Source organism: Equus asinus, chromosome 1 (genome assembly GCF_041296235.1).
Source record: "Equus asinus isolate D_3611 breed Donkey chromosome 1, EquAss-T2T_v2, whole genome shotgun sequence".
Classification (NCBI taxonomy): Eukaryota; Metazoa; Chordata; class Mammalia; order Perissodactyla; family Equidae; genus Equus; species Equus asinus.
Window position 1 is genome coordinate 177170648 of NC_091790.1, and position 27805 is coordinate 177198452.

The following is a 27805-nucleotide window of genomic DNA, read 5'->3' on the forward strand; positions in this document are numbered from 1 at the left end:
TAAGTGTGGTACTAGTAGAGATTTGAACCTTTATTTTTTCCCTTACTCACCAAGAAGTAGAATTCTGGGTTATGAACAACAACGTTCATCCATTCAGAAAACATAGATTCAGTGCCAAGGAATAACCCTACAGTCTATAAATGCCTAAAAACTATTGGAATTTACTAAAATGCCATCAGAATGATTGCACTGAAATAAGAATTACAAGTGCACATTAGCATTCTGGCTGGGGGACTAAAAACCTAACAAGGGGTCTTAGGGCGTCAGTTTCAGCTCAGCATTACTGTTCATCGTTCTCTGTGATTTATAGGCTGTAGCAGGGATAGAATAACAGGAACAATCCACACAGGGGGTATAATAATGAGTCAGAGTGTGAACACCTTGGAGAATAAGATTCAATTCACTGGCTTTCCCAACTAAATCCCAACCTTGCCAACCAAACTAATTCAGTCAACAGTGTGTTTTAAATATCTTCATTGGTAAAGTGTCTTTCCTTGTGCTATAGGAAAATATAGGAAAACTACAATCCTATTTTCTAGGCCAGTGTCATCCAGTAGGAAGATAATGTGAGCCACGTATGTAATTTTAAATTTTCCAGTAGCCACATTAAAAAAAAAGTGAAAAGAAAGAGGTAAAGTTAATTTTAATAACGGTTTTAACCAAATATCTAAGTTATTTCAATATATAATCAATATAGAAATTCCTAATGAGATGTTTTACTTTCTTTTTTTCATATTGTTTTCCAAATCTGGTGTATATTTTACACTTACGATACATCTCAACTACATTTCAAGTGCTCAATAGCTGCATGTGGATTAGATAGCACAATTCTAGGTATTTAAAAATCCAGCTGGTATGGAAGGTCTTTTTACATGCTGATAAAAATAAAATCTTTCAAAGAAATTGGGTTTTCATATTCATCATTTAATGAATCAGTTAGGGCAATGTTTCCAAGAGTGGTCTAAGAAACACTACTTTTCCTATAAGGTGTTATGCAAAAAGTGATATGATACACGATTTGGAAGATTCCGGGTTAAACAAATTTTCTTCGACTCCTCTGCTGGTGAAAACCTTGGATGTGCTGATATACATTGTGGATTTCTGAGAAGAGAGTGTGTGTACGATATTTCCTATTCTTAATTGAACATGAAATTGTTTTTTCACAGAGCATCTCTTGAGTCTAGTGTTACAAGGAACATACTGTGGAAAATGCTGATTTAAGCTCAAAATAAGTGATGTAGGAATTTGAAAATCGGAAAGAGGCAAAATGGAGAGGTCTTGGGAAGCCTTCTTGGGGATGTGGGTGTGCCGTCAGTTAATTCTTCTCCAGTGTGTCCGACACAATGTCTATTATAACATTTGGCACATTCTGCACTTGGCTGTCTCCCACAAAAGTTTTTCAAGTTCCTTAGGAAAAAGAGATATAATCGTATTCACGTCTTGATCCCACACTGGACCAAGCACAGTTGTCAGTACATGTTTGTAGGATTGAATTAATTAGAAAGTTTGACGGCGACCAATGCAGAGTAGAACACTTAAAGAGAAATGAACTTTGTAAGCCCAAGAAGAGAAACAAATCACACCACCATGTTAAGGTCAATGGGGAGATGACAGTGAGAGGACCAGTGTCTGCTGACATAGCAGAGAAGCCCCTCCCAGTGCCTCTCAGGCATTCAGTGTCAGGGTCATTCACAAGAGAGATTCACCTTCGAGGCAACTCAGGGAACAGGAGCGGGCAAGGACAGCAGTGGAGCGATGGGTAGACAAGGCAAGGCAGGGTAGACAAGGCAAGGCAAAATTTAACAAACCAAAAACTACCTTCATTGTAACACATATGGAATTTTCTGCCTTTCCCAGATAAATCTTTAGGTTTTGCGAAAACGAGATCTGAGACAAAAGGCACGAGGAGGTGTGTGTCAGAGGAGGTCAAGGACCAGAGCTTGGAGAAAAAACTGGAAAGTATACTTTTCTACCCAGATACCCCAAGAAACATTTGGTTTACTGAAATGAATTATTTAGAGATGAATGTCCAGGAAATTGCCTTCTTCACAGCAAGCAAGACTGGGTATGCTAAAGAAAGTTGGGTGTAGTATAAAAAAATTAAAACTGTGACCATAACTGTAATGATACACTCTTCCCAGAACTCCTGGATACATTTCAGGGAATATTTTTCCCATTCTAGATTTAGACATCAAAAAGAAAAAGCAGTTTCCTTAATTCTACTCCCAGAAATCCTTTCAGAACATTACCTTTGACCTGGCTTCTGATCACCAGACATAGTCTTTTAGCTTGTCCTTCCAAAGTTTTGACCACTCAAAGAATGCACCAGGCTGAAGATCAAAGAACTCTTCTGGTTTACACTTGGCTGCTGGGACAGCTCTGTGTTGTGCCCCTGCTGGAATTAGCACTGATGTCTTCAGAGGAGCCAGCCACAGGAATAGGGCAACTAGTCAGTGGAGACATGAAGAAGTGGTGAGGATATCATGAGCCCGGTGTAAAGCCATGCTCCTCACTTCCCAGTGAGAGACAATGGCTACCATGCCTGGCTGGGAAGCTATGCAGGAGGGAAGTCTAAGCCTGAGAGAGCGATAGGGCATCATTTGGAGTCTTCCATCCAGAAACTGTAATCACTGTTATGATTGTGATCACAACAGGATAATCATTTAAAGAAAAAAATTACTTTCCCATAGACTTTTTTTCTACAGTTGGACTCCAGAATTATCAAAACATTCTGATGTATTATCTTATTTGACCCTCCTGGTAAAGGAGACAGAGTAGGGAGCCACTGGACTGACGGAAACTTGAGAACAGAGAGTGCCTTGTTTCCTATTGTGACTGCAGTTCCTAACAGAGCTCCTGGCATGTAGTGGACAGTCGATAAAAATTTATTGAGTGAATTAATGGATACTCATTTTGCAAGTGGAGAACCTGATTTGGAAAGAATTAATGATCTTGCCAAAGACAATAAAGCTATTAAGTAGCTGAGTTGGTGCTATACTCAAGTCTTCTGATGCGTTTGCCAAGGCACCTCTAGAAAGGCTTGTGTACTCAGTAAGTTTTCAAAACATGCTTGATGCAAAACACGCTGGTTACATTTTTTTCTGGAATTATTCCCTCCTTTGGGCTTAGGCTTCTGTTAATATCTGCAAGCAGTTGCTCCTATTTTAAGACACGTTGATGCGCAGCCCTTCATAAATAAAGATGACACACCTGGCCCACCACCAGAGGACATGATCCATCCATTCCAAATCTTTTCCACTCTCTCAAGCTTTTATCCCTATGCCCTAAGTCTCAACGGATCATTAGCAAGATCAAAGTCAGCTGGTATGAACCACAATGTCTCCAAATTCTTCTATACCTTCACAGATTCCTCTCTCTCAAAGGCTAATCTCTCCACTTCCTCAGACCTCACTACCTCCTATCTCCTGGGAGCCTTGTTCCATCAATTAGTTACTCTTCTTCAAACTCATCCTTTCTACTACCTCCTTCCTCTTTGTCAGCAAACATACAAATCGCCTCCATATTTAAAAATAATTCTTTCTCTGTGCTGTGACTCCTGGGACCTTCTGACCATCTTTCCACCTCCTCTTCTGTCAGCAGCTAGGCCCCCTGAAGCACGGCTGCCACTCTGCCAACAGACCATTCTTTACCGTCCCAGAGGCCCCAGTGGCTTCCTTGGGGTTCTGTTCTTTAGGTCAAGTAAATCACCACCAGCCTTCAGTGTGCTTGTGCGACACATCCAGAAATTTCTGTCCTCTTCTTGCACTGCTTCTGGTTGTCATGGTGCTGTGGACACTCTGAATTTCTTGTCTGAGGGAAAAAAGGTCAATAAAATTAACAATTTTCATCATAACAGTGGGAAACATGACTAGGCATGATGGAGGAAAAGGGTGACAGTATTAAGTGAGTAGATTATGAGGCCATGTCTTATTTGGGTATCCAAAGACAGAAAGAATAGAAGGAGAAATAGGAGAGAAAAGAAGAAAAGGAAAAAAGGTAGGAAGCTGCTTGCTAGTTGAGGATACATGGCACGGCGGGCCTCAGGTCTTGGAGCTGTCACTACATGAGGTCAAAGAAGCCAAGACATCCCCCTCTCCACCAGAGCTCCCACTTTGCTCCTGCCCTTATCTCAGCCCCATTTTCCACTCTCAGGGAGAGGGAGCTCCGAGGGGCTCAGAAAGGTGAGATTCGCCGTAGTCTGTATTTCCTCAGACACCCAGCATTCCAGGGCACTCACAGGAAAATAAATCCCTACTCTAAAAATTTCTTCACCTACTTAACAGTTTCAAACACTTTGCTCCAAAATTAGGGAGAGGGTGCTTGAAAAACAAACTAAAGTTTATTTACAGTTTAGGCGACACAAATAATGATATTCTTTGCTTTCTTGTTGTGGAGACTTAGACATTCAGCAGATCAGGAGCCTAAAATCTGTAAGAGGTTTACAAAGTAGAAGTTCCTGAATGAGAAAAAGGATTGGAAAAAGGCTGGAGACCCTGAAGGAAAACTTCTCTAAAAGTGTTGGAAAGGCCCACCCTTGTTCATTGTCATCTGGGAAAAGGCAGAAGGAAATTTTATATTGATATATTTCAAAGTCTGCCAGTCAACGCACACCTCCAGGGAGCCAGATCTCGGACTCTGCTCCTATGGGTGGAAATCCTCAGCTGCACCACCTGGACCAAGTCTGATTGATCTTCCCAAGCGATGGACAGAGCAGGTTACAGTACCTGAACAGTGTCCAGATTGTGTTGCTATCACTTTATACGGGACTGATCAGTAGTCCAGATAATCTAAAAAGGAGAGGCACATTATCTCATTTCCCCTGGATACAATACTAGTTAAAAGTGGAAAGAATTATAAACAGAAAGTTACAGCTTCATTAAGCCCATGATGCAGGTCAAGTTTCCTGGCAGCCAATTCTGCCCCAGGCTAGTGCTAGACATGCAGTCATTTACAGACAGAAATAATAGCAGATTATATAGTCCTTTCTGTGCAACATGTGTTGAAGCTTTATATAGCTATTAATGTTCCTTTCCTACAGAAAATGGTCAGATAAATGTAACCAAAAAAGGGTCATTGCCTAATCTTGATGATTCAAATGGGGGCTGCAGGGCACCTCCATAAAACATTGCTTTTCTTTTCTGGGACACAGTTGACTTTCATTATTAATTCAAGAAAAGGCGGACCACTCTGGCAAGGTTTATTTTGTTGATGAAGATTTCAGATGAATTGTAAATACCAAGGAAACTACATTATTGTATCTACTAATAGGGATAATAATTATTATAATTTTTCATTTTTTTGAGGACTTTTTCTTAACTTTATATATGTTATCAAGCACAAAAAGTCTTCCCATGTTTTATGAGACCATTAGAAACGTTGCCCTTTATAAATCAGAAGTAGAGAAATTACATAAGTTTTCACAACTTGGCATTTTATAAATCCCATTTATCTGTCAATGAAGCAACACTTCCATTTTGAGTAAGTTAATTATTTCATCCCTCTTTTATTTTTTACCTTATAAGTAATTCTGAGTTCTTTGCTCAATTTTCCCACTGGAAAGGTTTTCTGATCACCCTTTAGTTGATATTTAGGAAAGTCTATTTTCAGATATTTTGGGGTTTAATCTTTTCTTCATACTTTCAGAGGTTTCTAATAATGTTGTTCTTTTTATTTTTATTTTCCGAAAACTAAGGTCCAATTAAGACTGAGATAATTTTCTTTTTTAGTAGTCATGAACCGAAGAATGCAGTTAGATATGATTTTATATAAAGAAACAAAATTTAAACTATTCGTTTTTCTTAGTTTTCTAGAATCTCTCCAAAGCATTCACCTGTCATGGTCACTGAGTTCAAGCTAACACTTTGCTCACTTTGAAGGCATAAGACTGTAATCTGTTCAGTTCAAATGTATTTTAAATGTTCAGAAACTAGAAGATTTTAAAACATGTGTTGGAAGCAAAGTGGGAAGCTGAAACTTATCCAGCCAATTAGTTTGTTACCTTAACAAAGGCTGATAAAAGCTGATTTTGGACAGAATGTGAGGCTCAACATCTGTGAGACAGGAAAGCTCATTGACTGACGGGAAAGCCGGACTGGACAACTGCTGTCTCAGGATTTTTTAACTCAGACAAGTCCCGTCATTTGCTCTCTATATGCAAGTACAGGCAACAGTAACCTTCCTGGATCCATCTTGAAATTGAAACTGTATCAATGCTAAAAGGAGCTTTAACTGCCAAAGACATCTCTCTCTCAAACGGGAAAAGAGGAACTGAGTGCGTAGAAATGGGGCACTGAGCTTTCCCTGAGAGGACTAATAAAAGCAAAATGATGACATTTTTCCCTGATAAGTTTTAAACAGATAATTAAGAACCCTTGACTTCTATTTCTCCAAAGGACAAGCATTAAATAGGCCAAAATGGGCAGCCAGGAGTCATGAATATTAATATGACAAAAAAGTTATATTCACTTTACAGAAGAATATTTTGCATAATTGCAAACTCTACTGATCTCATTAAAATATAATTTTCCTTACTAAAATTTAATTTTGCACAGAACTTTTAAAGAACATATCTAGGGTATAAAACAAACCATGATGACCTTTTATTAATGGTGGTTTTACTTTTATTGTTTTTATTCCAAACAATACAAAACGTATACAGTCATGCGTTGCTTAACGACAGGGATACGTTCTGACAAATGCATCATTAGATCGTTTCGTCGTTGTGTGAACATCATAGAGTGTATTTATGCACACCTAGATGGTATAGCTTACTACACACCAAGAATATATGGTTCTAATCTTATGGGACCACCGTCGTAGATGCGGTCCGTCCTTGACTGAAATGTTGTTATGTAGCACATGACTGTGTAACAAATCTAGAACATTCTTTCGAATCTTTCCCCAAACATCACAGTCTGGTATATACACTTCTAGCCTTTTAACTATTATATATGTTTACCAAAAAATGAGACAATTCAACGTAAACTTTTGTTTGTAACCTACATTTTTTACCTGCAATATTATGAATATCTTTCTAGATCAAAACATACCAATTTACTTTATTCTATTATTTTTTCTTGTTATTATCTGAAAAAATACTGAGAATCACTGAAGAAAGGAAAAAATTACTCATAATCCCACCACCTTTTTAAAAAGTTTAGCTGGTGAGAATCTGCTCTCCATTCATTCAGTCCTACTCACCCACACTTAGGCTCTGATAGTAAATACTAGTAACAGTTGGGAGCATATTCTTCTAGATTTTAACCACAGCAGTACTTACATATTCACATCTATATACGACATCTTATTCACATCTGCATACATACAGGCACACCTTGCAGGTATTATGGGCTCGGTTCCAGACTACTGTGATAAAGGGAATATCACAATAAAGTGAGTCACGCAAATGTTTTGGTTTCCCGGTGCATATAAAAGTTATGTTTACACTATACTGCAGTCTGTTAAGTGTGCAATAGCATTAAGTCTAACACAAAGTATATACTTTAATTAAAACATACTTTATTGCTAAAAAATGCCAACCATCACCTAAGCCTTCAGCAGGTTGTAAACCTCTTTTGCTGGTGGAGGGTCTTGCCTCTATTGATGGCTGCTGACTGGTCAGGGTGATGGTCACTGAAGGGTGGCTGTGGCAATTTCTTAAAATAAGACAACAATGAAGTTTGCCACGGGGATTGACTCTTCCTTTCATGAACGATTTCTCTGTAGCGTGAGGATGCTGTTTGAGAGCATTTTACCCACAGTAGACCTGCTTTCAGATTGGAAACAATTCTCTCGAACCCTGCCACTGCTTTATTAACAAAGTTTATGTAATATTCTAAATTCTTTGTTGTCATTTCAACAATCTTCACAGCGTCTTCACCAGGAATAGTTTCCATCTCAAGAAACCACTCTCTCTGTTCATCCAGAAGAAGCAACTCCTCATCCATTAAAATTTGATTATGAGACTGCAGCATTTCAGTCACATCTTCGGGCTCCACTTCTAATTCTAGCTCTCTTGCTCTTTCCACCGCATCTGCAGTCACTTCCTCCACTGAAGGCTTGAACCCCTCAAAGTCATCTGTGAGGGCTGGAATCTCCTTCCTAACTGCTGTTAATGTTGCTACTTTGACCTCCTCCCATGAATCACAAATGTTCTAAATGACATCTAGAATGATGAATTCTTTCCAGAAAATTTTCAGTTGACTTTGCCCAGATCCATCAGAGGAAGAACTATCTATGGCAGTCGTAGCCTTATGAAGTGTATTTCTTAAATAATAAGACTTGAAATTTGAAATTACTCCTTGATCCATAGGCTAAAGAATGGATGTTGTGATAGCAAGCATGAAAACAACATTAATTTCATTGTACATCTTCATCAGAGCTCTTGCTGGGTGAGCAGGGGCATTGCCAATGAGCAGTAGTATTTTGAAAGGCAGCTTTTTTTCTGAGTAGTAGGTCTCAACAGTGGCCTTAAAATATTCAGTAAACCATGTTGTAAACAGATGTGCCACCATCCAGGCTTTGTTGCTCCATTTATAGAGCACAGGCAGAGTAGATTTAGCACAATTCTTAAGGGCCCTAGGATTTTTGGAATGGTCAATGAGCATTGGCTTCGACTTAGAGTAACCAGTTGCATTAGCTCCTAACAGGAGAGTCAGCCTGTCCTTTGAAACTTTGAAGCCAGGCACTGACTTCTCTCTAGCTATGAAAGCCCTAGCTGGCATCTTCTTCCAATAGAGGGCTGTTTTGTCTACACTGAAAATCTGTTATTTAGTGTAGCCCCCTTCATTCATTACCTTAGCTGGATCTTCTGGATAACTTGCCGCAGCTTCTACATCAGTACCTGCTGCTTCCCCTCGCACTTTGACGTTATGGAGACGTCTTCTTTCCTTAAACCTCATGAGCCAACCTCTGCTGGCTTCAAACTTTTCTTCTGTAGCTTCCTCACCTCTCTCCGCCTTCACAGAATTGAAGAGAGTTAGGGCCTTGCTCTGGATTAGGCTTTCGCTTAAGGGAATGGTGTGACTGGTTTGATCTTCTACCCAGACCACTAAAACTTTCTCCGTATCAGCAATAAGGCTGTTTCACTTTCTTATCATTCCTGTGTTCACTGGAGTAGCAACTTTAATTCCCTTTAAGAACTTTTTCTTTGCATTCACACCTTAGCTAACTGGAGCAAGAGGCCTAGCTTTCAGCCTATCTTGGCTTCAACATGCCTTCCTCACTAAGCTTAATCATTTCTAGATTTTGACTTAAAGTGAGAGATGTGCAACTCTTCCTTTCACTTGAACACTTAGAGGCCATTGTAGGGTTGTTAATTGCCCTAATTTTAACATTGTTGCATCTCAGGGAATGGCATCTTGACGCAGCAGTCAGAACACACACAGCGTTTACTGATTAAGTTTGCCGTCTTGCATGGGTATCATTTGTGGTGTCCCAAAACAATTATAATAGTAACATCAAAGATCACTGATCATAGATCACCATAACAAACAGAATAATAATGAAAAAGCTTGAAATATTATGAGAATTACCAAAATGTGACACAGAGACATGAAGTGAGCCAATGCTGTTGGAAAAATGCTGCTGACAGACTTGCTCGATGCAGGTTGGCACAAACCTTCAATTTGGGAAAAATGCAATCTCTGCAAAGGTCAATAAAGTGAAGCTCAATAAAACGAGTGTGCCTGTATGTATTTTTAAACATAGGTGAAACCATCTTTAATAGTGCTCTGAAACTTTCCTTTCTCTCCAACCTTAATATGTATGTACATGTTTCAGATCAGTAGATATAAAATTACCTCCATCTTCTCAATGGTTGCATAATATTTCAGTTCATTATGTGAACGTACTGTATTGACTTATTTAAACCTTTATTGACAGGCATTCAAATGGTTTCTTATGCTTTGCTATCATAAATATTGCTACAATGATCATCCTTTCACCTATAAAGCTTTACAAACTTGCACTCTTATTTCTGTGGTAAAGATTCCTAGAAGTGAAATTAATGATGAAAAAGAATGAGAATTTTAAACTTTAATATACCCTTCCAAATTACTTTCCACAGACAATGCGTGAGCATGCCTGTTTGCCCACACCCTCATCAACAGTGGTGTTAGCTACAATCTTATGTGTTAAAAGTGAAAAATATAAATCAGATGGTCAACCCCAGTTCTCAGACACATTGACAAAAACTTGCACAAGGAAGTGCTCCGTTAATTTATATACATCACTAAGAGATATTGATTCTTCTCTCCAATAGAACTAATTTCAGATTTTCTTGTGACCAAGAAGGACATCATTACGCCCCAAGAAGCTGGAAGAGAATTGACTTGATATTTAGTTTTGGTTAAATATATGGCTTAATACATATCAAAAGTTGAACAAAGGCCAAAATGACTTAAAACTCATATTTATTCAGCAGATGTTATTGTCTGTGTCCTATCTAGATTGTCTAGTTCTTGGGGGCAAATATATGTATATATTTTTGATACATATATAAATCATATACATATACATGTATATATAGAAAGAGATACCTATATATCAATCTCTGAGGAAGCTTAAGGAGAAAGATATGCCTACCTATAAACAAGCAGTTGCAATAGAGTGTGACGTGTGTGAGAAAGATGTTGTATTATGACATTACAGCAAAGAGAGAACAACCTCTTTTGGGGAGGAGGGGGAGTGGGAGCCAAGAAAGATTTCTCACAAAAGATAATGATTTTGTGTGGCCCCAGAACATCCTAGGATTTCTAGACAGAGTTGAGAGCATGAGGGAAGAGCAAGTAGATCCATGTGGCAGTAGTACTGTATAAAGATGGGAAGGGTAGGACAGAGACATTCAAGTGAGAGAAATTGATCTCAGTTGTGAAGGATTTTGGTTGTTATGCCAAAAAATTTGGATCCAAGCTTGCACCTATTGGTGAGCTAGTGGGTTTTTTCTTTCTTTCTTCTTCTTCATCTTTTTTTTTTTTTTTTTTTTTGGTGATGAAGATTGGCCCTGAGCTAACTTCCATGCCAATCTTCCTCTACTTTGTATGTGGGATGCCACCACAGCATGCCTGTGAGCGGTGTGTAAGTCTCTGCCTGGGATCTGAACCTGCAAACCCCAGGCTGCTAAAGCAGAGAATGCGAACTTAACCACTATGCCAAGGGGCTGGCCCCTAGAGGATTTTTTTAGGCAAGGAGGAAACACAAATTTAAACAAGCAATAATAGAGCATCAGCATTCCAGAAAGACTGGAAATCATCACTAAAGTGGACTGTGCAATTTCACGTAACTCCCAGTGACTGACTAGTCAAAGAAACATTACTCTGATTCTGAGAAACAGTATTTTGATAAATATCACCATATTTGTCCTCTCTTCAAAATTCTACATTTAAGCATTTTCATCCCACCCTCCATTGGACAGTCTACTTGCATATTCTACAAACATTTGAGAATTAACCACTAAACTGAACACCTTTCCTTCCACCTCAAACCATCTTCTTCCCTCTCATTTGTCCATCTAGTAGCCCAAAGTTTTCCAAAAGTCATCCTAGATTTTTTCCCCTCTCCTTCCGTGCTTATAACTTTCTCCTACACATCTTTCATGTCCTGGCTTCTTTCCCACCATCCTAATTCAGACCTTCATCTCCTTCCCCCTGAACAAGTATAGTAGTCCCCGATCCCACCTTCCTGCCTCTAGAGTTAGCAGTCTCCAGTCTAGCTTCTGTATGTTTTTTTTTTAAACAAGCAGATCTAATTATGTTGCGATATCCCATCCCACCATCATTACCATTAAAATCCTTCTATCACGTCCTTATCATAAGGGTAAAAAAATGGTTACAAAATGTAGTTAACTGTTTAATTTCATTTTTGTAAATATGTGCATGTGTAATACATACTATGTTTATAATACACAAGTGAAACACTGTATGCATGTATGGAGGCATGGGGAAACCCAAACTGTTACCTGGACTTGATGTTTTCATTTTTCTTTTCTAACTTTCTGATGAACATATGTGTTAAATAAATAAATAAAAATGAATGAATGGGGGCAGGCCTGGTGGTGCAGCAGTTAAGTTCCCACGTTCTGCTTCTCGGCGGCCCGGGATTCACTGGTTTGGATCCTGGGTGCGGACATGGCACTGCTTGGTATGCCATGCTGTGGTAGGCATCCCACATATAAAGTAGAGGAAGATGGGCACGGATGTTAGCTCAGGGCCCAGCTTCCTCAGCAAAAAAGAGGAGGACTGGCAGTAGTTAGCTCAGGGCTAATCTTCCTCAAAAAAAAAAAAAACACAAAAAGAATGAATAAATCAATGAGGGAGAGGAAAGACAAAATCTGAATCCATTAGTATAGTTCGTATCACTCCAAACTTTGCTTCTTGCTCCCCACAAAACCTAAAGTTGGCCCATACCTGTGTCCTGATGTTCTTAAAATACACGGCACGTCTCTGATGGATCTTGCATTTTTATTCCCTTTTCTTGAAGACGTTTGTCTCCTCTTCTCTTCCTGTTCACCCTTCAAATCTCTCCCCCTTTCAACACTATGTTCCTTGAAAACTGGGTCTATTTCATCTTGTTCACCTCTGTATTCCTCGCACGTGGTGAGAGCAAAGCAAAGGATGCCTGAGTAAATGAATGATAAATAAGTTTCTTGGCTATAAATTGAAGATATAGCTTCCCTCAATGTTTACATTACTTTTATACAATCTCAAAAACGAACTCCAAATGGCTTTCTCTGTGGTGTTAGACAATGACTGTTTGTAGTAGGCTAAGCTTCAGAAAGCATGGATTTTTTTTCTTTTGCTGAGGAAGATTTCCCCTGAGCTAACATCTGTGCCAATCTTCCTCCATTTTGTATGTGAGTTGCTGCCACGGCATGGCTGCCGATGAGTGATATAAGTCCGTGCCCAGGAACTGAACCTGGGCCACTGAAGTAGAGTATGCCAAACTCGACCACTAGGCCATGAGGCCAGCCCCAAGAAAGCATGGATTTTTAGTTGTATTAATCCTCTATATTTTTAAAAACGACTCATGGATATTCTCTTATAAATCACATTTGAAGTTTGCAGCTTTTTATGGTATTTAATTTTAATTATTTTTACATATAATGCATTTTATTTCCTTAATATGGAAATGATGCAGTTGTTTTTAAAATCATTAGAAAGGACTCATTTAACTACATATATATTGCTCTTCAAATTCACTGAGAATTAAATAAGCTAACACTTATGAGGTGATTTTAAAAGACTTTAAGATTAATAATAGCAAAAAGATCACAACAATTTCTTAATCCTCAAGCACAGAAATATTCTTGGCTGACATGTTAAATTATTGAAGCCATATATAACTCAGGATTCTATGTGAACTTTTAAAGCAGGTTTTTAAAACATTGCTTTTTCTCTCCTGTTTCACTAACGTGGGGAAGATCTTTGGCTATGCATTCTTATGTGTATCCAGGGAGATACAGTTTCAGAAATAAATGTTTTTTCAAACCTGAAGTCTACTTTTATCATTTAATACTGCTCAATAATATCAGATCACTTTCTAATTTTTATTGATTTACAATCCTTACAAAATTGTTCTTATAATGTGAGAAAAGTGTTTGAATGTTTAATTCTCATTACAAGTAATAAACTCCTTTTGTTTGCAACCCAAAGAATTAAAAATAAAATCTGTATGTTTTCATATTTTGGTTTTTCATAAAACTTAGTTGCAAACAAAGAATAAATTTTTCATAAAGCTTAGCTTCAAATAAAAAATAAATTTTCCTTCTATATATGTAAGAAACTTCCAAGGAGGGGAGTAGGTAAGAATCTATATATGTAAGAAACTCTGGAAATGTCAAGCCAACTCAAAGGAAACTTAAATTATATGGATATTTCACTTTGTTCATCCCCGCCACTCTATATTCATCATAAGCCAGTTGCTGAGTAATAGATTAGAGGGTGGTCATTAAGAATAAAACAAAGCACTGTGTCGTGATTTACCGGTGACGAGGGCCTTCTCATACATTATCATTTGAATGACAGAAACAATGTTAAGGTGTATATGAGCAATAAGCATTGGTATTCCCATTTTAAATGTTAGGAAACTGAGGCTCTGAGAAAGCAATTTATTTGAGCCATGTTACACAGCTCTCACGAAGTCAAGTATTTTTATTTTAAATTCCAGAATGATATAAGGAAATGTGTATGGGTTTTAGAATCATACAAACTTGTGTCTAAATTCTGATCATACATCAGACAAATTACTTAACTCTCTAATTGCCATTTGTTAAGAATTTCTATTAATGCAACTAATGCTATCTAACTCATAGGTATGTTGTGTAATGTGCATAATGTGACCGTTGGCACGTGATATTCAGTTCTTCTCAGAGCCACATTTATTGAGCACTTATTGTGGATCATGCATGGTTCTTCATTGTTTCCGTATATTAACTTATTTAACCCTCTCAACAGTCTTGTAAGGCGGGCATTACCAGAAGAGGAAACTGAAGCAATTAGGGATTTAATTTGTCCAGGATCACCAAGTGGTGGATCTAAAATCTGAATTCTGCACACAATCGCACCCACCCTTAACCACTGTACTACTAATAATGTTAGATCTAGACTTTTCCATTCTCTTATCATGTGCCACCCGGGCCTCAATGACTGTTTTACATTGCTCTGTGCTCAAGTGAATTTCATAGGAGAACTCTTCAGTATACAACCAATTTGGGGACATAATACTGGATAGCATCTGATATAGCATCTGAAATATGACTAATATTTTTCAGAAAAGAAATCTCATTTTAAACATTAAATTTAGTAGCATAGTGTACAGTCTGAGTAATGCCTTTTGTTATTTATTCCCAGGAAAATTGCTATAAATGAACAAAGAAATGAATATATTCATAGAATATGTTTATATCATGTACATAATGTGTGACTTACTGAAAAAGGAAAACTTGCAGCTAACTCGAGAACTTATTCATTTTCAGGAATGATTTCTTAGTTATGCCAGACAGATGTCTGTCATCACAGAATATTTCTTTTATTTATAATTTTTTAAAAAATAGTATGTGAATGTCAATTGTTTGCATACAGCTTTGTGGTATTTTCTTTTGTTTTGGTCTTTGCTGCCACGTAGAAGATTTTTACTCATGACCCCATCATAGAACAAATGATCCCACAGGATTTCTTAGTTCAGTATTTTTGACACAGCTAGTCATCAGAACAGCTATTTATATAGATTCTCCTCGTCATAGATTCTTTAACAGACAGTCAAAGAGATTTCATCAAAAATGACTTTCTCCTTAGGAAATTAAAACTCTGAGATAGCTGAATTATCTCCAGTGTAAGCAATAGCAACTTGTTTATGCTCTTTTTTAGAATCAGCTTTATTAAATTGTAAAAATTTGTTGGTAGAACACCTTACTACTGACAGTGAGATTAGGTAAAATCTATTTAAAATTTTTGACCAAAAATTCGTATAGTCGGACTGCACCGTTGTTTTTTGACTTACCTATTTACTAACTTCTCAGAAGCCTGTATTTCATGGAACACACTTTGGGGAACATTTAGCCCTTGTTTGAATTATTATATCATTTTTAATTCAATAAAATTTTTAGAGTACAATTAAAATAGGGTTTTGAAACTTTATGAAACACCATGGAGAATGATAAAAAAATAATGGCCAATCTATTGGACAATGTATCCTCCTAGACACTATTTTTTTCCCCCAATTATCAGCCTTAGCTATAAAACCATTCAGTCATACACACAGTTGCAATTACAAGGAACACCTGGCATAAGGAAGGGTGACTCAATGAGAATTGGTAGTGTCTAATGCTATGTCCAAATAGCGTTTGGTCTTGGTGTTTGGTTTGCCCTGTCAAATTTAGCCAATACAGTGGAGCCGTAGATGCAGTTGGCCTTTTAAAGATAAAACACTGAGAGCAACCAAGTATCAGATCTGGGCAGGGTAACAACTGCAAAGTTCTAGAACAAAGCCAGACCTCTGACTTTAAAGCTATGTCAGCTCTGCTAGGCCAGGCAAACATATCTGATTGGTGACAGCAGAGTCCTGGAACAGCTGTTGACTAATGCAGAGAAGTGACATATTCTAGAGATCAGCTTGAAATGCTGTGTGGTTGTGGATTATGGAGAAGCAATGGCAGAAGGCAGGTCCACTGAGCATGTGGCTGAGGAGGGAAGACCCAGTGACTTCAGCAGAGTGGAGGGGCAGCCAGGGGCATACTCATAGCAACAGCCTAAAGCTATGGAGACTTAGAGATATGTGATCTATAAGGACTCACTCACCAGACTTGGCTCTGAATGAAAGAGTCGTTTCATCCCACACAGTGAGTTGTGACAACCGCTTAACGGGAATGATCAAATCACAACAACAACATTCAAGTTCAGGAAATTATGAGCTAATTTAAAACCCATGGGGAACGTAAGACAAGCTAAATGACAGTCTTTTATCTGGAAATTTCTCCAGGACACCTTCTCTTATAACTTCGGTCATGGAGTCTTTCGTTCCTCCATTAAAATGGGCAGCCCTTCATTCCGCATCGCATGCCAAGGAAGATAGCACATTTTCCACAGGAAAATGCCCACTCCTCACTGGGCTGATAACGGACAGTATCAAAGCCTGAAGTGATATGGCTGGGTTGGGTTCTGAATAAACTACTTCACGGTTTCATAACTGACACCATATGCTTTACACGGTCCCCCAACACAAGTAGACAAAATCCATTTCCAATCTGTTCCAGATTGTCTTGTGTATTTTATGGCTAAGGACTGAATCTCAAGCTAATAGTCACAGCAAGAAAGAAAAATGAGTGATTTATAATCAGGGTGCAGTGAGTCTTCAGACGTAAAGGATGCCCACTCCTTTGTATGTGTTGGTACGGGAGAGGACCAGCCGCTTCGGGCCGCCCTCCACGTGTCCACTGTTTACACTACTTGGAGAGCCCATCAGCCCCATCTGCCTGGTGAGCTCCAATATATTTCAAGTTGTAATCGCCTTTGTAAAACAGAGTTGATCACGCTCCTTTGTGCCAACATTGTGTCCAGAACAATTTTCTTTACACCATTTAGCGCTTTCTACAGAAATTGTATGTTTCCATATCCGTTTTCTCTGCTAGAACTCCATGAGGGCAGGGGCTGTGGCTGGTTCATGTAGATGCCGAACAAATGTCTGTTAAAGGAATCGATTGAAAAAAAGACCAATTGAATAAATGTCATAAACTATAAACTTCTTTGGAGAACTGAAAAGACATGACACATGAGTACCGATGGTTTTGAAAATCATATTAAAACAAATATTTTCCTTGATGATAGGCAATAATATATACATGTTTGTTCATTATCAACCATGGGAATTAATTTTAAGCCTTTAGTTAATAAGTAGTTACCCAATATGCTATTATTCAAAAGTAAAAATTATTTGAGTGACAAAGCTTGAGCTGGAAAGGGACTTTGAGGTTTTTTTTCCGCTGGAGGGAATAGATTTGGCCTGAATCATTCACTCTCTTGCCTAGTCCCACTTTTGACCAACTGTAAGCATTTTAGAGTGCAGCTGGTTATGTTTAGGGATGGCAACTGTGGCCATGAAAGGAGAGTCTTCCTTGCTGAAGAGTTAATTGGTCTGTAAATATTTCACAAACATGATCTTCGTTTCTTAGTACGGTGTGTTTTGTTTTATTTTGTTTCATTTTTCAGTCCACGAAGCGTGAGTTTGAAGTCAGATAGATCCATGATTCCAACTCTAGCTAAACCTATTTATTAAGCTGTTTGACTTCAGAAAAGCTTCCCTAAAACTCTACAAACCTTTATTTCCTCATCTGTTGAATGAGGATAGTAATATCGACTTCAAACAGTTGTAAAGAATCGATGCATAGTGTATATGAAGTGCCTACCCTGGTGCCCGGCATAACCCAGGTTCTCTATAAATGGCATTTCCCTTTCTCCTTGCCAACTCACCAGGAGATCGGTGTCTCCCCAAGAGTTAGTCCTTAAATAAAGCAGGTGTACCTTAGCTCTTCTTTAGCCTGTGGGCTGTCCTCCCACAATTCCCACAATTTTTAAGAGAAAAATGCTTGCAGATCACAACTTATGCCATGGGATATCCATGAATGCCAATAAGATGTGACTACACAGAGCCATTGCTCTGCTCTATGAAACTCCAACAGAAGTGTTTAAAAGCCCTTTAACGGTAAGAAGATTCTTCTGTTGTTAATGTATTTTTGCCTTTCATAAAACTCTAAAATATAACTATCAAATTGTGCTAATCTTTTAATTTTTAAAATTAATTTTAGAGTTACAGGAATTTCCCAAATATCCTTCATCCAGCTTCCCCTAATATTAATATGTTACATGACCATGGTACTTTATCAATACACTTAATACTAATATTAATATTGGTACGATATATTTACCTAACCAAACACCTTATATGGATTTCACTAGTTTTTCCAATAATATTGTTTTTCTGTTCCAGAATCCCAGATTGCTTTTAGTTAGTATGTTTCTTAGTCATCTCTAATCTGTGACAGTTCCACAGTCTTTCCTTGTCTTCCATGACCTTGAATCTTTTGAAGAATGCAGGTCAGTTATTTTTTAGAATGCCTCTCAATTTGGGAGTGTATAATGTCTTCTCCTGATTAGATGAAGCTAAACATTTGTGCAAGAATACTGCAGAAATGAAGTGTTTCTCTTGATCACTTGATGAGAGTACCGTTGGCTGGGCTTCTCCACTGCAAAGTTATGTTTTTCCCTGTGTAATTAATAAATACCTTAGGAGAGTGACTTTTACACTGTTCCTAGAGTATTTTTTGGAATATCTTTTAAAGTCAAATTAATATGCATAAAAATATGACTATACATAGAAAGGACTGTCCCATTATAGCTCAATTATTTTCACAGATATCTAAATTTTACACTGTTAGAATATGTTTATACTAAAAATTGATACTAAGTTTTGATCTCACAAGGTCATAATAGTTTGGATGTTCAGTTTTGAGTGCATCAGCACTTCCTTCTAAGCAGAATTTAGTTACATTTAGCCTGTTTTGAGCTTAACTGTGGCTGTATAAGATGCTAATTAGTGGATAATCTTTAAAAATACCATTTAGTGCTAAACAATTACTATTAAAGCCTCAAAAAAGATGAAATTTATAACTTAAGACATGTAATGAGAGAATTCTTTTGTAGCATGATGTATTCCATATGTCACTTGGTTTGAGTTCCCTTCAAGTTTTAAAATCCCACAATTCTGAGGATCATCGTGTGTGTGCACCTGTGTGTGCACATATAGGTGTCTGTAGGTGTATGTGTGTTTGCGTAGCAGTTACCAAGATGAATGTAGGCAGAAAATACATACATCGTGCCCCAAACTGGTGTAATTACATGTTTTATTCAAATGTTCAACTCTATTTGTACCACTGAAGCAGATTTCCTGCAAAAGCTACATTTTTGAGGATCACAACCTCATATGCTTTATTAGTGGACTATTTATAAGTGTTATGGTCCACGCTGAAATACTTAGACCAGCAGTTATGTTTACTTGGAGTGATCGTTATCTCCTGGGAAAACCTGCTTGCTACTTACTAGATGGCAAACGTTTGTTATTTGGTGTCACCATTATTGACAAGTACACGTCAGTTAAAAGTTGTCTTTTACCAAAATCGTCCCATTCGCTACAACATGAATGGACCTTGAGGGTATTAAGTTAAGCAAAATAAGCCAGACAGAGAAACACAAACTGTATGATTTCACTCATATGTGGAAGATAAACTAACACACAGACAAAGAGAACAGTTTAGTGGTTACCAGAGGGGAAGGGGCTTGGGGGTGGGCAAAAGGGGCGAAGGGACACATTTATATGGTGACTAACAATAAGAATGTACAACTGAAATTTCACAATGTTATGAACTATTATGACCTCAATTAAAAAATAAAGAGGAAAAAAGTTACCTTTTAAAATATCTCTGTAGCCTACTGCCTCTTTCTACTCACTACTATTTCTGCTTTGGTCTATAAATAATATAAATAATAGGTTTACTCTTTTAGAATATGAAATGAACTTTTCTATTTGTCATCGTTGTTATTGACTTGCCTCTTCCCAAGCTCGCCTAGATTCTTCAAAGTATGAGAGAGACCATGGTCATACATTCTGTTCCAATTCCACCCTTCTTTGTTCACAAATCAAAAAGAACAGAACTTTTTCAAATATCCAAACATATAAATCCATTCTTTCTTTTTATTTGCATTCACTTCTACCCTTCTGGATTCCATCTGGAGCCAAAACCAGAAGTGCTGAAAGACCACAACAAAGGCTGCTTTCCCCAGAGTTTCTAGCTCACCGGAAGTGGGAAACATTAGTCATTTCACAGGCCCCGTCTCACTAGGTTTTCCAGTCCAAATTCTACAAGCCCAGAGACTCATATGTATTTCTAAATTGAGAATAGAGGGTGCCTTTCAGAAAGGACTCCAGCCAGCAGGATCACATTGGCCCCATCCTAGTTAATTTGGAGGCCATCTAGGTTAAGAAAGATAAGACTGAATATTAGTTCAGGGATTTGGAATGCGTGAGAAGTATAAAGAGGCATTCCAAATATTGATGTCGTATTAATACATTTAATTGAGTTGAACTAGTTCATCTGCTTATAATATGTCTCAATTTTCCTTTTCCCTGAGTTCATTAGGCTCTAACTTGAAATTCTTAGGAAGTATAATGTCTGGCCACTTTTCAGCTATTTATTTAAGGAACGAAACATACACATTGTGTTTTCTTATATGATGGCTCATTACTACGTGGATTCTGATGTGTTATAAGGAAGACTATGAATTCCAAGCAAAATAGCAAGTCAAGCTGCATATACAATCCTGCTACCCAACAGCAAGTTCCATTATTTTTAAAGAACAATTAAAATTGAAAACCTATTTGTAAACTCTCACTAAAACTGGATAAAATCAAGCATTGAAACTCATCAATTTTTAAAGCAATGTTTTTAGAGATCCCTTCTTCTCAAAGTAGAACAACTTAGCTGGCTACTCATTTTCATTAAAATTCAAAGGCAATTATATAGGTAAACCTTGTTCACATAATTTATTAGAACAAACTGTAAACAAAATTCAAAATGTCTCCTACTCCTCAATAAAGATGTTTAATTTTGTACTGTCCCTTAAAAGAATAGCTACTTAGTTAAAATTTTTGTAAGTTTTATAAAAGGAGATAGACCTTAGAGACTTATCTAATAAGAATTTTTAAACAGAACAAAATTAAAGAAGCTTAATTCATTGCCACAATCTTAAATGTGTCATCAGAATGAGCCAAGAATGAAAATCATGATTCCAAAATAATTTTACTGATTTCTTCCCACTTCCTATCTTTGTTTCCAAACACCATCCACTCTGAACTTCAATGGCCATGTTTTTCACTCAGTTCTAGAATGTTTCAGATGCTCATCCTTCTACCTGCAATATTTACTCAATTCCCTTTTAATTATGTTTTCTCTGATAAACTATAAACTCCTTGAACACAGGACAGTATTAAATGACTGTGCAGGACTATACTCTTTCACAGCCCTCAGAGGGAACCAAATCTGCCAACATCTTGATTTTGGACTTCTGGCCTTCAGACATGTGAGACAATAAATTTCTGTTGTTCTAAGCCACTTAGTTAATGGTACTTTGTTACAACAGCCATAGGAAATTAATAGACCTTCAAAGGAGCTACCAGTCCTTTTCTGATTTTCTATCTTTTGCTTTACCATTTTAAATACTATTTTCTTGACTTGTTTGTATTTTTAAAAATATAAGCATAATTCATACTAACAGCAAAATCTTCGAAAACATAAATAAAAAGTAAGAGTCATTTTTGCTTCCCCATCTCTGGCCTACCATTCTTCATCTTCTAAAAGAGCCACTGTTCAGAGTTTCTTGTGTATTATTCCAGAAGTTATGTATGTACCGTCAAGCATACAGAATATCTAGAACTTTATTTTACTTAAATAAGATCATGGTATATATAAGGCTCTACAACTTGCTTTATTGCTCTTAATAATATTTCTCCCCTTATTTCCACTCTGCATCCTTTTTTTCTAAGAATTACAAAATATTCCATTATATGGATGGATAAGTTATTCAACCAGTTCCCTATTGATAGACACTTGAGTTATGTGAAGTTTTCTGTTATTACACGAAGTGCTTCAGTAAATTTCCTTGAACATGAATCTTTGCAGACTTTGTAAAGTATAGCTGTAGGATAAAGTCTTAGCTGTATAATTATAGTTGAGAGATATTTCCAAATTGCCTTCCATAAACGATATGTCTCTTTCAATATGAATTTATATGCATTACATTCTTTTCTTCATGAAAAACATTCAATTTTGGCATCACTGTGGTATGTAAAGGATGATTTCAGATGGATTATGCTGTGATCATTTACTGCTAATGTATACCCTCAGCTAATTATTCTATCAGTGTTCATTTGGTGTCTAATACAGTGACTCAAACCAAAACTACTTGGTGTTTTATGGCTGGCTGATTATAATACAAGGAAAGCAGTTGTTAAATTTAGAGACAATGTGAAGACAGAAGACAATTCTTTCCTTTGGAACAAGATAGTGACAGTAGCTCCTCAGGAACCTAATTTATTGTGGGAAACAGCACAGTCCTGACCTGGAAAGGTACTCTGCCTTTCTGGAGGTGCCAGGGCTGTCAAGTCTGAGAGATCACTACTGACTTACTGGAAAGAGCAGCAGCCCAGGAGAAGGAGAGGAAGGGGTCTCTGTGGACGGAGCTGGGTGACACTGTATCTTTTCAAATTTAGGTGGGCATTTTACATTATTTAATGGGGGAGGGAGAGAATTGTCTCATCTTACAGCAATGATTCCGTGGGATCAAAAGAGTAGATACTGTTTAAAGATACCTACCAGATCAGAGAGTCAATTTGGCATTGCTCTAAAAATATAGCAATGTCACGTTAAAAATGAGAAATACTAAAAATTTCTTTGTGGCTAGACACTTCTGTAGGGAATTAAATGGGCTTCCAGGGGAATTGGTAACAAGAAACAGAGGACATGTTTTCATGGGTAGGGCAGGGCCCAAACCAAGGGTACCTTAATGTCTTCTGTTAGTTGCTGAAGCATTTCATGAAAAATTAAGGAAATTTTAAAAATTATGTCCCAGACATGTGTACTGTGTGCATGTTTGAACAAGAAAATCCCTGTTAATTATCTTACTGCATTCTGTTGAGAGCTCTGACAATCCACTCAGGAATTTATAAAGTCTCCAGCAAAATGATACACTCTAAATGTGGAGCTTTCTGGGGTTAATAACATTTTAAGCAACTCTGCTAAATACTACCTTGCCATGTATCTAGACTCTGGGGCTCCAAGGGAATGACGCTTAAAACCAGAAGAACTGTCATTCGTTTTCTTGAATATGCCTGAACCTGACCAAATTACTAATCACACCAATGAGGAAAGAAATTCGAGATGCAAATGAGTTTTTTCCTTTTAAGATGGTCTAAAATTTTTCTTATTAGTGGAATTAATCACTTTTAAGATCTAAAGGAATACTCAAAAAATTCACATAGCCTGAGAAGAATAGATTTTGTAGACTCTGAGAGGAAGAGAGAAGTTTGGCTGCACCTTATGTTTCCATAGTGGTTTGATCAAGCAGGAGTTTGTTCTTCTTCCATCGCGAGAAGTACAGAGGTAGGCAGCCCAAAGTCTTTCTATCTTTCTGTTTATGATTGCTTCATGGTCGCAACATGGCTGCTGCTTCTTCAGGCTCACATCAGCATTCCAAGTGGAAAGAAGAAACAGAGTGACAAAGAAAAAGAGGCATCAGGGAAGCAAAACTTTTCCAGAAATCCATAGCCAATTTCCACATTTCTTTGGCTAGAATTGTGTCGTATGGCCAAGTCTAGCTACAAAGGAGACTGGGAAATAGAGTTTTGTTTGGTTTTTTAATGCTAGATACATTAGTGCCTACAACAAAACAAAGGTCTTTCTTTTAGAAAGGAAGAAGGAAGAATGGGTGCCGTGTTGGCACCTACCATGGCTGCAGTACTTCAGATCATTTCACACAATTCTCTTCCCTCTGCTCTCCACCCTTCCCCGTTTTACAGTGAGAAACTAGATCAAGTGACCTACTCAATATCACACAGCCAGCTCATGACAAAGCTGGCACTAAAATTCACGACTGTGACTCCTAACACAGTGGTGCTCTTTCCAGCATATGCCACTGTTCGCTTGTTCCGGAAAATGTGCACGTAGCTGTACTGACACCACCTTTTCTTCCCTACCTCCCTCAACTCTGTCAGGCAGTCTCTGGACGTGAGTCCGCATTTGGCCATATACTTAGTTTCATTCAACTTTAAGGGTAACATTGTTTGGCTGCACCTGGAAAATGATTAATATCCACCCAAGTGGGCTGCCCTGGCTTTACAAAATAGTGAAGACTTTAACATGAAAGATTAGGATGTATGCCCTGCAAACCTACATTAACCGCTAAAGAGAAATTCAAAAAGAAGCGCAGAATGCAATAGAATATTCTTTGGCCTAAACTACGGAGAGGAGAGTGTGATTTTAAATTTCATTTATTTCAAAATCTACGTCCCTCTCCCAGTCCCTGCTCTGTTTATCCTTTGCAATATAGATTTGATTCCTGTCCTATCTTGGAATTTACTAGAGTCGTGGTTGTTTAGTTAGAATCAACGGGCCTGACCTACCAACTGTGGTGGAACAGGTACCCGATGAGAACATCCAGCCAAGGCAGAAACAGCACCTTGCCTGGTAATGATTCAGACACAAGACAAGGCCAAGCTTTTAAGTAGCAGGAGTGGGCACTCAGTCTGGCTCTCACTTATGCTGTGCTCCTCTGTGTTCTGCATTATGTTGACTCTATTATCAAGGCTCACATGTGGGATGCTGGGTATTCAGAAAGTGCAAACATTGAACATTTTAAGATAATATCATGCTCTATTGCCGGTCATTTGTGTCAGCAGGTTTGAAGTCAGATCAGAATATGCTCCTGTATTATTATAGTAAGTTTGTTCTAAGCTGCACCAAAGAGGATAATTAGAACAAATGAGATGTAGATTTCAGTTCAGGATCGCAAGGAAACTTCTGGCGGAGAGCTAGACTGTGTCCTTTGAGGTCAGGGCCTCCTATTCTCAGCATGGCACTTTGCACGTTCTAGATATTAAATTAATACCCTTCCATTTTAAAGATGTGTTCAGAAATGCTTAGGAACACCTTATGAGTTAATATTCTTCCTGTAAGTGAGGAATTTATAGTAGATAACCTGGGAGTTGCTATCTTAAGAAAAGATTCTATGATTTGATTATTAAAATATAGATTGTCAGGGGGCCAACCTAGTGGCGTGGTGGTTAAGTTAGCGCACTCCACTCCAGCGGCCCATGGTTCACCAGTTTGGATCCCCAGGCGTGGACCTGCACCACTCATCAAGCCATGCAGAGGTGGTGTCCCACATAGGAAATAGAGGAAGATTAGCACAGATGTTAGCTCAGGGTGAATCTTCCTCAAGCAAAAAGAGAAAGATTGGCAACAGATGTTAGTTCAGGGCCAATTTTCCTCACCAAAAAAAAAAAAAAAAAGATAGCGTATCAGTTTGTTAAAAAAAGACTTACTTTTATTTTGACTTAAGATGTCAGATAAATTCTTTTCCCACCTCATGACCTTTGATATGCAATTCTTTCTTCCTGAAATTCTCATCCGCTACTTTTTCACATCCTTCAGTTCAGAGGTCGTCTCCTGCCACCTGTGACTAACCCAGCTGAAATAGCCCCCATCCACTCATCAGTGACTGAGTTTGGTTCCCCACAAGACAAGCCATCAGCGCACGTGACAGTACATCATTCTCATTGATTGACACGTGCCAGTTATATGCAGGGCTTTGATAAAAGAGACTAGCTAGGGCTTCGGCAGCTGGATTCTGCAGTCTGGACTCTCTTTCCAGTGCCTTCCAGATGAGTGTTAGGACACAATCATACACACTCACACCACAGAGACCCCAAACAATCATTGTCAGGCAAAGGTTTATCTAAATCCAGTCTTTTAGAAATATTTCATCATTATTTACATGGAAATATATATATTTAGTTATATAAAATATATGTATGTTTGTTTATTAATAAATTGACCACATCTTAATCTGAAGTACCTGAGTTTAGGTGACTTTGTGACGTGTTCATGGTATGTTTCATGTGGCATGTATTGTCCTGTAACGAAACATGCTCTTCAGTTTTTTTCTTAATTGTTTGTGTTGGAAATCTCTCCCTGTTAGTCCATTTAGATCTATCCTTATACATGTTCTTTATGCATTGCATGAGCGTTTCTCTACAGCAGATGCTGAGAAGTCTGACTTCAGGGCTATGGAATCTGTGAATATTTTTTTTCTGCTTCTTCTCCCCAAATCCCCCAAGTAGATAGTTGTATATTTTAGTTGTAGGTCTTTCTAGTTGTGGTATGTGGGACGCTGCCTCAACGTGGCCTAATAAGCGGTGCCATGTCCATGCCCAGGATCCGAACCAGCAAAACCCCAGGCTGCTGAAGTGGAGTGCATGAACTTAACCACTCGGCCACGGGGCCAGCTTCTGTGAATTTTTAGTTTTAGTATAAACTGACTTCCAAAGTAGCTGAACTAATTCACACTACCCTCAGCAGTGTATGATGGTAATTATTTCTCACTAACATTTGATATAAACCTTTTTTTCAATCTGATAGATGCAGGTGACATTTTTTTCTAGCCTTAAAAAAAAGGTCTAGTCTCCACCAAAAATAAACATACAGATAGAAATCACATACATACACACTTCCCTCACATGCAAATACATGTCACTCATAGATGTTTATTCAGACTAAAACTCCTCACATTATTATAAATTTTGTGTTATTTTTAATTGATTTATTATAATGAATATTTTAATACAAGTCACATTCCTAATCTTTAATTAGTGTCCTAAACCCCACTTTCAGTCATGAATTAAAAATGGAAATATGTATACCAGATCAAGATTTCAAGAAGTCCGTACTCACCCCATTCCTTTTGTCTCTTAATATCCTGGACCTTTTTGTATGAGATCTGGGACTCTGAGTTGGGAATTAGGATATTTGAAAGCATGAGGGAAGGGAACTAGAAACTGCTCATTAAAGGCAGAGTTCCAGAACAAAGAAGAGGTCAAACCAATTATTTCTGTCCATCACTGAGAACTTATGATATAAAGAGGGAGACAACTCTAACCTTTTATGCATTCAGTAAATATTTACTGTTGCCTACTGTGTGGTAGGGACTGGGTATACTTGTGAGTGAGATAATTATTTGTTCTCAGGGAGCATTCAGTCTCGTGGAAAAGACTCAATAATAAACATAATAACCAAATGGTGAAGAGTGCGAAGGAAACAAATGGTGCTAACGTGGACAAGAGCAGGGATACGTAATTGTGCTAGAATTTCAAGAAGGCCCTGCTGAGACCTAAAACCCAAAAAGATGCTCTCCATGCAAAATTTGGGAGAAGGCATTCCTGACAGAGAGTGTAGCATTTTTCCCTGCCCTAAATTGTGATGGACTGAGGGAACCTCATGAGAAGGGCCACAGTGGAACCAGGTGAGGTAGCATAGAAGGACGCAGGACAGGTCCAGGGGCCAACAGCTTTGTAGAATAAGCTAGAGAAAATGAGAGTAGGCCAAACTGCTGGAGCAAAGCAGAGAGGAGAAGAGAGGTTTCAGAGAGGCAACAGTCTGCTCTTCTCCATTGCACACGTCAGACCGTGGAAGGTGCTGCTTGGTACAGAA

General features: G+C 38.0%; 1 protein-coding gene across 4 annotated transcripts in view; it reads left to right on the forward strand.

Moving 5' to 3' along the window:
- Positions 1-27805, forward strand: part of CPED1 (cadherin like and PC-esterase domain containing 1) — a 272074-nt gene that overhangs the window by 195037 nt on the left and 49232 nt on the right. The window lies entirely within an intron of this gene.